The following is a 13,136-nucleotide window of genomic DNA, read 5'->3' on the forward strand; positions in this document are numbered from 1 at the left end:
CTCGGTATTCTAGGAGCTTTCATTTAACTGACCTAGATTACGAGCACAAACACACAAAGCAAAAAAACGGGTATTTCATTTGCCTCCTCCACTGTCCTGAACTCAAGACTTTCAGATGGGAGATGCATACACAAGATGACTGTCACAGATCCCCACAGAGCTATGGGTAAATTTTGGCAAAACTTGAAAGATCCACAAAATTACTGTCAATTTCTTTTTTTTGCTAACTGGCGTATACATAAAACCAAAAATCACAAACAAAACCCCCAGAGCTTCTAATTTGCCACCTACAGCTGTGTATCAAGGACGTTAGTTTAATTTGACATTGTAAATTAGGTGTTCAGAAGTATTTTGTGAGTCTAAACAGACAGCTGGGGACATACTGAGAAGAGCCATATTTTCCAAAGGCATTAAGTCAGGTGCCTGTCAGAGACTTCCTTACTGGGCAGCAAGAAATTGAGATGTCCAAAACACTAATGAAAAAAAGCTTTTCTTTTACTCCATTTTCCTCACCTTTTCTGGATTTTTATAGTCTTTCTTTTGGCAACATGCCTCTGCCGATGCAGCTGCAGTTCATGCAAAGGTCATCACAACCTCTTAACTTCCTCAATGTATCGCCCAAAACGCCCAGTTTGCACAGACGAACCAGAGCAAGATGACTGCTCTTTAAAATACAGGGCAAGTGACAGAGAGTGAAAAGAGAAAAATTAAGCAAATTCTTTGGCATTGTTTGTTCAACGATTAAACAAGAGTTAAAGAAGAATTGCTTAGTCTGTTTTGAGGATGTAGTTCCATAGAAATGCAACATGTTGCCTAACATGTTATATTAAATCACGCAGCACTTGTGACCATTCAAGGAACCTGGCTATGTCTAGAGCAGAACTTTGCGTTGAAGAGATGAGCCACCTCTCCTGGCGTTACTTCTCAGAGTGACTGACTTTTCATGCTATTCCTGTTACAGAAACAAAATATAAACCCAGATTTGGATTGACAAGTCTTAATAGCAGAGGCTGAAAATGTTGTTATAAACTCTGTCACCAAGGAACTCCGAGTGCAACAACACATGTTGGCAAGAAAGACCAGTCAAGCTGCCTTGTGTTTATGATTAAGGGGGTAACTGGGTTTTGAAAATTCTAGTTATTCTGCTGGAATAACTTTAATGTACTTAATCTAAGGACCAAAATACTAGGAATCGGACATGAACCTATTCAGTCAAACACTTTTGAGTACCTCCAAAACCAGAAGTGCATTCACGTTGTCACTGCATGGATGCATTGAGTATCAACACAATATTTTCTCTTTCTATGATCTCAGTGTAAGCAATATGAAGGGAACAGCACTGGAGGAAATGTTTTTGCATATACTGGTTGTCAAGTTGTTGCTATAATTAAAATACATTTTCTATATTGCAAGAAGTCCTACAGGTACATATGCTACGGGTCAATCGATTGGTTGTAACCTATTTTCACATCCCGACCCACCTGCCACCATCCCTGTTCGCATGGAAGCGAGAGCTCGCTAAGCTTGCTTGCGGGCTCCTGCAGAACTCTGGGCATTCTGAAGTGGGACGCTTTGAGTATGTTGAGCACCTCAGGCAAGCTCCTACAGGGAATCTGAACAGCTTAAGAATGAGCATGGCTCAGTAAGCTGTAGCCCCGTCCACAACCAAAAGTCCAGGGATCTGTTCTTCCCGAACACAATAAAAATACTTTGAGATCAATTGATACTCTTGAGTTCAGCTAAAGCTGGCAATGTACACAGAAACCTGACTCATAGAACTTGGTATGCTCAAGTAACCCTTGAGTTCAGCTTAATTTCACAGCATAGAAATACTTAAGAGTCTAATAGAGGCCTCAGCCCCCTGTATGCTCAGTTCTCTACAAATGCTTAGTAAGCTACAGTCCCTACCCCAAAGAACTTTCATTCAAATAGCAACAACAAAGAGCAAGGGGAAAAAAATCAATAGCAAAGTGAGCTAAACTGACCCAAGCTCAAACTAGCTGCTGGATATCAGAAATAAAAATCAAATTTCCTGAGGTCTGAAGTAAAAAGTCTTCATGTCTTATTCAATAGCTTACGTTATTCAGCCACCAGGGGAAAAAAAAAAAACAAACAAACGGACCAAAAAAAACACAAACTACAAAACAAAAACCCAAACCAAAACCCACACACACACTCTTAGAGCTGCTCATTCTGAACATGGTAGATACCTAGAAAATTAAGTGCTTGTATGGAGCACAAGTGAAAGAAATGGCTACCAAATATCAAAACTAGGATTAAACAACAGCTCAGCACTGCACCTCGGTCATTTCGGTTTTACTGTAAGCAGCACCCCTCATTTATAGCTTACAAAGCAAAGGGAAAACTTAACACATACGTAAGCAGAGTAGAGATTTGATAGGGATTTTCAGTAGAAATGATGAGAGCCCTTGTTACTGCCCGTGGTATCTAAACCATACTTTTTACATGCTCCCACATTCATTTGCTGAAAAGATATTAAAGAAATACACCTTGGCACCTCTGCAAGGAAGGGATAAAACTTGCAGAAGATGACAGGAACGAGGGAAGCAGTAAAAACCCAGGAGTGTCAGAGTTAATGATGATATGTGAGTAATCCAGTTATAAAGGCACTGTCAGTACGAAGAGAGCACAAATATAATAAAACACAGCTGTATGACGTACACTGCAGGGGAATTTTTATTAGATGGCTTACGTGCACTTTAAGTATACCTGACTGCAATGCAAATTCCCATACACTTTTATTTGGGAGGGAAAAAAGTTTCCACAGATTTCTGCGCTGAACTGATTTAGTTGAATTGTTCTGTACAGTATCCATGGGTTTTGTGGCTCATTTTTCTGAATTTACTCCTGTATTTGTTTTATGCTGAGTCAGCTTCTTAATCTAGAACCTTGAGGATTTCATGCTTTTAAGTACTTCCCCAGAGCCTATTCCGGCCCAGCTACCCTAGTCCTCTGGCCCTTCTACCACTGATCCCAAATCACTACTTTCGTATCTCCCATATGTATGAACTGCAAGAGAAAAACCCCGCAGGACAAGAGGAAACCTGCATGGGTCAAAGGAAAATGAGATTTTACTGCTTCAAAGGAGGTCAGATTTGTTCCAAAATCTGCTCATTTCTGTAAACACCATAAAGACTACAAGCTTGAGTGATCAGCATCATCTTGGGAAGAAAGCTTACAAACACAAGTTTATAAACCCAGTTTACCTACATGATGTTTTGAGTCCATGAAACAAGAGTGGCTACATGTGCTGTCAGCAGGACTCAATTCCAAGACCTGTAACAGTAGATGCTCTTGAGCTGCAGAAACTCCTTTAGTGGCTAGTTATCAAAAAATGTCATTAACCCCCTACCTTTACATGGCCAAGGTAGAAAACCAGGTACTACACAATACGTTAACAAAGCTGTTGGCCACGCAGCCCACAGATGAAACTGATTCTTCTTTGTAGTACCCCAAGTGACAAGCTCCCTGCTCTTTTCTATACAGATCTACATTCTCATTTGTTCATATATCTAGTAGGAAGCACCTACCAAACATCTCCATAGATATACTGGTGGCTTTTGCAATCTTGATTGCAGGCCCAGTAAGGGAAAGTGTCATTTTTATGGATGGCAATACTGCTAAGCACTTCTAAATCTAGCTCCTGGATTTCAACATTGCTTTGCAAAGTAAGTAACCGGTTCTAACTTCATACAGAAGTCAAGTTTACTTTACTTACCTTTCCAACCCATAAGGTTAAGTGAAGTGAGAAGCTGATACACTAATGAAAGCAAAAGACCAAAACCCACAGCAATGCACTACATTCCCTTGCGTATCAAAAAAAAACCCGCTCAAAACCTCTGTAGGCATTGCCCCTGCCCCTGAACTCAAGATCCACTGACTTCCACTATATCTCAGTACTGGATTACATGCTATGCACACGACTGCGTTGCCGAAAGAGTCAACACATGGAATGATACATTAAGATCGCAAGCAGACACGAAGTTCAAAACTGGAACTGGTGCTATTAAGTTAAAGGTTCTGTATGTTGTCAAGTTCTGAACTCCTTTTGCACACATGAGTCCGACGTAGGTAATGCCCAAGAAATTGCAAGCGAGTAGAAGTAAAGCGTAGCTCCCCTACCTGCCTTGCCCATGGACTGAGCTTACTATAAAGAGATTCTTTAAGGTCTGACTCTCACAGTGTGTAAAGCAGGGATCCCATGCTGCTTAATTCAATTTGGCAGATAACATTGGTGAAAGGCATTGATTTCTTCCCTCACTCCCCCCTTCTCTTCCATCAATTTTCCCAGATAAGAAGCCTGTGGCTCAGCCCCTGCTGGTGACGGATGCCTTGTAATTGCTTTGAATGGATTATCACCAGACATCTAGCAGGCATTTATAGTGCTACAGCTGTAATCAGAGTCTCACCCAGTAGAAGGGCTCCGAGGAAGAGACAGCTGTCTCTGTTGCCTCTGCCTTGTCTCTCTGTTCTTATATTATGCCTAACTTTGTTTATTTATATTTTTAATACAGTAATATCTAGGACATCCAACTGAAATCAGGGTCCAGATGGGCTAAGTGCCATTCAAACCCTAAGAACCTATCACTGCTTCTGGCAATTTATAGCACAACTCAGGCTACAAGAGGATTGTCCTTCCGTACTGCTGAAATTTTGCATTTGGCTAAGTAAGTATCCACCCATGTCAATGGGTAACATTACCAAAATATTGGGAAATCAAAAAATACATATTCCGTTCTGGCAATTACTGGCTAAAAGACATGAGATAAGACACTTCTCTTCTTGCCTCAGCTTACTGCTGCTTTTCTCACTCTGCCTAGACTAAGTTGTCAGTAGTTTGTTTAAAAAGATTGCAGTGACATTCTAATTCGGTATCTGGAATTCAATTTGTATGGCTGGAGAGAGCAAAAACATGAATACATAAGTGTGAGACAGATTGTTATGTAGGAACAAAATTAAGCAATTTGATCTACTGTACTCTATATTAATTTTGTACAATTATACATAGCTGCCCAATACCAAGAGGCAGTAGATCCATGCCCATGATGCTTAAACTGAAAATCTGATCAACAAAGTTTTTTGCCCTGCAAAGTTTCATTAGGGGTAACATAAGGAATAAGCCTCAAAACACATATCTCCTTGTTCAAAAATTAAACATGCAGTAGCTGCCTTTGATCATAAATACACATCCATCCTACACGACAAATATGCCACTAAAACTTGGCACAAAGATACTTGCACTTGGCCCTCTTTCTAGGAGTTTCTTCAGAGAGGCAAATGCCACAAGGGTCACATGCCTCTCCCTATCACCGCCTACCTTTCTTTCAGCAGACCTTCTCCCCTGATCAGAGAAACACCCTGATAGGACTCAACAGGGCAAAACAGATCCTGTTCTACATTTTCTGTCACTATTTGGAAGGTCTCATTCACTACAGTTTCTTCCTCCAACACGAGTTTTACATTAGGATTCCTACACTAAACAACAGAAACCATGCATTCTCCTCCTCAAAGAAACGGGACTCAGACACTAATCCCCTTCGTTTTCTTGATGTGTAATTTTTTAGTGCTTGTGCCACAAAACGTCAGCCCTGGTTTTAATTCAGTCACTCATGCAACATCATAGTTTGGTCAGTCTATATAGGACATTTACATGGGCAATGGTACCTTGATAGGTAAAGTTTCCATGTTTAGTACAAACAGTATAAGCTTTACACTTCCAATCCTTAATTCTAACCAAGAATCAATTCTACTTTGAAACAAGTTTCATCTAACACTATGTTCCAGCTCAAAGCTCCCTCTGCTCTCTTTGAAAACAACATAAAATCTTTCTTGGAGCAAACAAAGAGTCGCTGTCAGTTTGGTGCTTGGATCATCAGTGAGAATCCTTCCCTGCATGCTCCATACCTACTTGTCTAACAAAACACTGAAGGGCCTCATTTTAAGTGATGCTAATTTCCCAGAACTCCAGTGACTGATAACTTAGAATGTTTCACACTGGCTTATTATATGTGCAGAAGTTGACTAATATAAAAAAGAAGCTTTTTAAAAAATCATATGACACAACAAGTAACATGAAAATCCTGTACAATTTTTGCACCTTGAAAAGCAGAATGAAGGTGGGGGAAGAGGGGACAGTGGATTTGCTACCACACATGTACAAACTGACTCTGTAGGGCTTGTGCAGCTGGGAGATAATGTGCTTTGCAGGTCATTGGTTCTTAAGCACTGTGTTATCTCTCTGTAACATACACCTTGTTGTGTCTTACTGCTTAATTACAGCTGATATGTAGGCCGTAATATTGCTTATCATTAGCCAGAGGATGACAATTACAATTTAAGATTAAACTGTTTTCTTTTTTTCTTCAGCCAAGTCTCTGTATGACACTTCCTTAGCCCAAGAAAAGATTTGCACATGCAGAACAAATCCATATACTAATTGGTTATGTGCCCCTCATAATGATGTATAATTTAGGAAGCACGCATTGCATGATGAACATCATGAACAGCACTCAATATTGCATAGAGCCTGTATCTGAACTCGGGAGGGTCAGCTAGTCAGCTACATATGCCTGAAAAATCACAAGACGGCAATAAAGACAATGAAATACTGTGATCTACATGGGACAGGTTCCAGCCTGGTGACTGTCAAGAGCAGTGCCTCAACTTGCAGTAAGCTCAGTCCTTCCCTTCAGCCATCACTTTTCAACTCGTTTTCCATTCCACCAGCTTCACCCTCTTTTCTTCATTCCTCTCCTCCCTGTTTTCCAAAAAGGCTTGATAGTGTTTTAGATGACATCTGTTATGCAGGCAGAGGAGCAGCTGCATGCATCCATCCTCCCCCTACTATTCTCTTGCATTATGATGCACTGCAGAAATTTGGGGCTTAGTTCAGCAGAACACTGAAGTATATACTTGATTTGAAAACAGTGTTTCATACATCCCGAAGTCTTTTTGCTTTATCAGGGCTTTTGTTTCAGAAATGGACACAGTTAATAGAGATCCTAGAGTTGGGAAGTAGTTTGAAAGACTGGACTATTAAAGGATCAGCAAAAAATTACAAGTCTGCTCAAGCTGAACTGTCATTAAGTAGCTACGCCCTTTTCCAGAAACAGAGATGTGTTATTCCGTACAAACAACGCAGACTTAAAAGATTGCTTACAAATATTCTGCACTGAAATCCACAATGGCCTGAGAGGAGATTTAACTACTGATCACCAACAATAAAGCTTAAAGACTGAGTAAGAACTGTGTTTCTGTACCTCTGCTAAGCATTTATGAGATTCCCTCACAGAGCAAAGCCTTTAACTGCTGAACATAAATGTGATAACATATAGTTGTGATGACTCTTAATGTCAGAGGTCAATGGTTTAAATCTCATGCCCTGCAGTTTGTCAACTCCCATTTATCCTATGCAGCACAGCACAAGGGAACAACACATAAATCTTCCAAAAATGTGTTCTGATCTTTCACCTACAGTAGATTAAAAATAGCCCAGAGCAAGAGCTTTTAGCATTTTGTCATAGCAATTTCTCCGTCAAATATGATAGATAGCCAGCTACATAGAAAAAGAACGAACCAACCCAGAGATCAGATAATGAAAAAGTCTGAACTACACCTCCAAGAAGCAGGAGTTTTACTCATGGTGGAAATCCCCACTTAGCTCACCCCGCTGAGCCTATCTATGTGTTGCGGCACAGAACATGTCATTAGACTCATCCACTAAGGCATTTCTTTCCTCCCTGCATATTTTTCATTTAAACCTCGTAACAGTTTTGGGAGCTCAAGCAAGAGTCTTGAGTTCCGGTTTGGATTTTGCAATCTTCTAGTATGATTTTGGGCAGAATGCCCATTTCAAGTTTTATTTTAAAAAAGTATTATTTAAAGACAGGTGCTAATTTTGGCTAGCCAACATAATTACAAAAGCTTCAGCCACTCAGATTTTCTGAAAACCAGCTGCCGAAAGTGTCTCAAGTTAAAAGCCAGAAAGTGAATACCCAAGTTTTCGCTGCATTACTCTGTTATTAAGCCTTGCAACTCTTACTTCTAGGTACCTTCTGGTGATCTTGCAACAATGAGATGTGTACCACCATTATTAAAGCATGTAACACCTCTTCACTACCAGTAAAAAGAGAACCTTGACAGCAAACTATCCTGATCTATTACTGCTAGGTAATAATGCTTTCCTTTCAAAAAGGAAAATCAGATTGAGATTTATACATGTTCATTTTCACTGACCTAATTTCAGACAGTTTTGACAACATGTTAGGTACTGATTTTACTGTAAGTTTCTGGATTTTGTTATCATCTGCACTTTTATGAAATCCTCCCAAGAAGAATTCTACTTTTGTTTATCATAATGGTTTTTAAAGGAGCTAAACTAGTAAGAGAATGCCACAAAATGTACTCAATTGTCAGAAACCTACAACAGAAAAGATTGCCTCTGCATTATGTACATTCATCAGCTAGGTGCAATAGTTGAAGAAGTATTAATAAATCCAAAGGAGGACTTAACTGCCTGAAAGTGAATCTCTTTTTCTAATGTTATCAGCTGGTTTAATAAAAGATATTGCCTACTACTGTAAACTATGCTTTACTTGTATCTTTAGATCACCACAGCCACAATTGCCAAAGTGAAATAGATATCCAAAGTATTTATTTGAGAAACTAAAGCTTCCAAAGCTGCAGCTGCTTCCATATTTATTCAGAATGATGCACACTTTCCCAGCAGCTTATAAAGACTGGAACATCTGTTTACCAGACACCTTTATGACATTCTACCTCTCCGACTAGTGTGCTAAGATTTAAAGAGTTATCATGTTAAATCTTGCAGAGGTGCTAAATAAACTGCACCCAAAAAAAAATAGCACAGAATTGCTCATAACTCTTCCCTCCTTCCTAGTCTCCATTCTCCAAAGACTCAGCAGCACAAGAATCCAGGCAAGTATTTATCAAATATAAACCAACCAGTAAAAACAGATACTAAATCTTTTTGGCATCTCTGCTTCTCATAGATTCTACTGTGCATATGATGCAGCACAAAACATCCATGTGAGCTCCCAGAAGTTACTTAGACTGAAAGATAGAGAAGGTGGCCTTTGGGAGGACGACACACAGAAGAACAAACCAAACTAAACCCAACTGTGCTTTGTACCTAAGAACTCCAGAAATGCTTGAGAAGCTAAGAATTTGTACACTCTTTCCAACAATTCAGGTCCCAGCTTTCAAGTTTCCAGAGATGTTGCCCTTCTACTTCAGCCTGAACTCAGATCCCATTTTGTTACAACATAAGTAGACAAAATACTCTGTATTATATATAGTAACAGAAAATCGATTTGGGAAGCCCTCAAAACAGCACCTGTAACATACAGATATGTAGCATAGGTCTTACTCACGCAAGTTATCAATAGGACTACTTATTTTCAGAATCATGTGAGATTAAATGTAAAACTAGAGTTTCATCTATGAATCAGAACTGAGTAAGGACCACAGAATTTTACCCATTACTTTAAATTGGCTTCGCTTTTTCAAAACACATTATCATTTTGGTCAGACTTCACCTTTGGACCTGGAAGCTAAAGTCAGTCTGCTTTGTCTACCACCACCACAACTATAACAACCAGAGACATCAGAAATTTCCACACATGAGGAAAAATATCTTTAGGGTTTGGACTACGTGATCTTTAAAAGGTCCCTTCCAACCCAAACCATTCTATGGTTCTATGATGCTCCTAGTATACGTGTTTATGTTTTTCCATAGGCTTTTTTATATGCCTCAGGGAGTCATCTGCAGGGCCAAACTAACGTAGACTTCACACAATCGTATAACACATTCATCTCGTTTTTGAAGCCTGGATCAAGAGAAGAGATCCCATGTTATTTTTATGCCTATATTTATGTTATTTTAGCCCCATGAATGGGCCTGTGGAAGGAAAAGAGCCCATGAAAAACAAACACACGTGCCAGGACACTCGGATTAATTCAGATTTAACTGAACTCTACAGCACCCTTTGAGCTTTGGGTTTTGGAGGGGTGGGGCAGGGCATGGCACAGGCTCTTCTAGTCCCAGGTAATAACAGTACAGATTTCTGTCTATTTGATATTGCAGTGTTTTCTGGCTAACGTAGTCACGTTAAGAAACTGTCTGTCATACAGAAAGCTGCAATTTCACATACTGCAGCAGTGAGAGAGAACACATAAAAAAAAGGTACAGCTGCTAAACTTCACACCAGAAGCCAATCCAAATGGAGGAAACATGGGTGATTCAAGCCAGCCACAAAAGCATCATTAAATGAAAGATGGAAAAGAAAAATACAGGAAAACACGTTTATCACAATTATACTGAAAGATATTTGTGGGGTTTATTATTCATATTTTGTTGATTATTTACATTTGGGTAGAATCTGGAGGATCAAACCAAGTATGAGATTCAGACCCAGCCCCAAATGATTTGTGACTTAGGTATGTCAAACAAAGCGGTTGGAGAAAGAAAGGCATTGAGAAAGGAAGGAACAGACTCTTCCAACACCACACAAGTCAGCAATGGAAATGCAACATAACTTCTCTGAGAACGATCCAGTGCCTTCTTGCACTGAAACAGGCAGCATTTCCCCATTTTCTTCCAGCTGCCAGTCATCATAATACCTTCTCATCTGTATTCTCAAGATAAATCCCATATGTATTAGAGACCAAAGGGCTCTGACAAATTCTAGCTCATGTACACTAAACAGTGCAAGTGCTAAGGGAAACAATTTTCTGCCTCTGCTTACAGAGCTACATAGGGTCTCACATCCCTACCAAGTCATGAGAATCCAGTTGATCTTAATAAGAGGCCAAACACCCTGTCCCCTCCTCCTCTGTTCTTGCGCTTAGTCACACGTCATACTAAGTTTCCATTTATAAGCAGTTTATATGGAAGCAATAAACTATTCACAGATATTATAAACATTTTACAGGTCAGGGCACTACACACGCTAGGGTTAACTATTATTTACTAAAGCAGCTATTAATAATTTACAAAATGTATATGAATTGAAACTCAGTATAATTCATTACTGCATATAATGGCTGTTATCTTGGCTGCCACACTGGAGATCGGTCCAAGGATCTCTGCAGTTCAAAGATTAATCCTACACCTAAGGTTAGAAACAGCTACGATTCCCAACAAGAAGCTGTGACAGGTTCACACCTACCACAGGTTGGATTCACAAAACTACAACCAATACTGGGAAGTTAACTAAGACTCCTCATTGAAAGAGCCAAAACGTTGCTTCTTCAAGAACATATCAAATTTCTCAGGCCCGATTTTTCATTATCTACAGTTTGGGTGATCAAAGCAATCAGATGCTAACCCCTCATTTGTACAGATATAAATGACTGCACTGAAGTTCATCGAAGAAAGGAAGGGATAGACAAGTTCCATGAATTTTAGGCATCCTGTTACGATTGGTGCTTTTCTGGAACATCTGGGAGTGTTTTCTGTCCACTTTGGAAGGATACAAAGGAATAGCTTTATTTCTTTGGCACTTCTAGTAGGATGAGTAAGGAAGTCGTAAGAGAACTCAAACTGCTGAATGTACTGGTATTTTCAGACACCTCAAATGCTTCTCTATGCCATGAAGGATACCTTTTAAAGCCAGGGTACAAAACCAGATACATGTATCTCTTTTTGGACAATGCTATTTATCTGTCCAAGACTTGTGTTCCAACCAGCCATGAAGCAAGGTACCCTATCCAGGAAAATTTTTCTGGGGGGAAAAAAAAAAATTCTCCTCCCTTTTCACCAAAGACCTGGTTTTATCTCTTGCAAACAGCTGAAATTCTGGGGAACCAAAGCCCCAAGCCATCTGGCAGAAATCACCAAGGCATGTTTTTGACTCACTGTCACAGGTCATGACCTACAACCATTGCCAGTGTTCCAGGGCTTTTTCCTCTTCCCCTTGTCTTCCCGAAAGCAAACTCAATTACAAATTGGAAAAATCCTGCAGTGAAATTTTCCCCTCATGGGGCTGAATGTCTGTCACCTTTGCAAGAATACACTTCGTAAGAATTCCACAGTTGTTGGTTAGCTGTCAGTCCCAGTTACATCAGTGATTAAGAAATATTGAGCAGTTCAGGTTGGAGGGCAAGGGAACAGGTGACCTACTATTCCTTCCACTAAATTTAAGCCTTGATTACTAACTGCACAGGCTGTGTTATCAGTGAGCATTGCTGTCATCTCTGGGTTTCTACCACCCAAAAGCTTTAGGAAATATAAAATGTCTCTTTACTTTAAAAGCAACATTATTTTGTCTTGGCAACAATCTGCCCATTGACTGGGTTTTTCTGTGGATTTTTTTTTTCCTCAGCGTGAATTCAAATCACGCCATATTTCAATTATGCATTACAGAAGTGATCTTCTTGCATTAAATCTGATTTAGTTAGACTTTACAATACAGTGCATCCGCACAACAGCACTTTCTTCAGCACAACACTGTCTTCTGCCAATATTTTTCGTGCTTCAAAACTACTCGTGTACTACTGGGAAAACCGATACTTCCTCTTCCTATAACGCCACCTGCAATAGGTGCATACTTTTCACATTTAACTATGCAACATCAGAACCTATTTCCATCTTGACAATTATATCCTTGCTGTTCCTGTACAGATGAATACTTATATGATACGTCAGCCAACCTCAAGCTCTAATCCGAGGAAATGTTAAAGCATATTCTTAACAAAGCAAAAGAGTAACTGTATTACCACTAAATGAGACTATTCACTTGCTTAAGCATGTGCTTAAACATTTTCCTGAATAGAGACTGTGTTAACCTACAGGGCAGACTAGTCTTTAATGTAACCCTGGCGATACAAGAAGAGCGTCCAGGCTACATTTGTCCAGTCTGATAAGCACTAATCTGATAAAGACTTAACCACACAGGCTATATGCGTCAATGAAGACAGTGTAGCAAGTGGATATTACAAGGATACTGCTTATCTAGCTGAGAACAAATGAAAATTCATTCAAAGAACTTGGTGCTTTAGAGATAAAAGCTGGGGAGGTCTTGTAGGGTGGACACTAGAAAATGAGGTTATCAGAACGACAGGCAGGCTTGAAAAAAAAAAATCCCACCATCTCT

This window comes from Haliaeetus leucocephalus, unplaced genomic scaffold (genome assembly GCF_000737465.1).
Source record: "Haliaeetus leucocephalus isolate CR32 unplaced genomic scaffold, Haliaeetus_leucocephalus-4.0 Scaffold556, whole genome shotgun sequence".
Lineage (NCBI taxonomy): Eukaryota > Metazoa > Chordata > Aves > Accipitriformes > Accipitridae > Haliaeetus > Haliaeetus leucocephalus.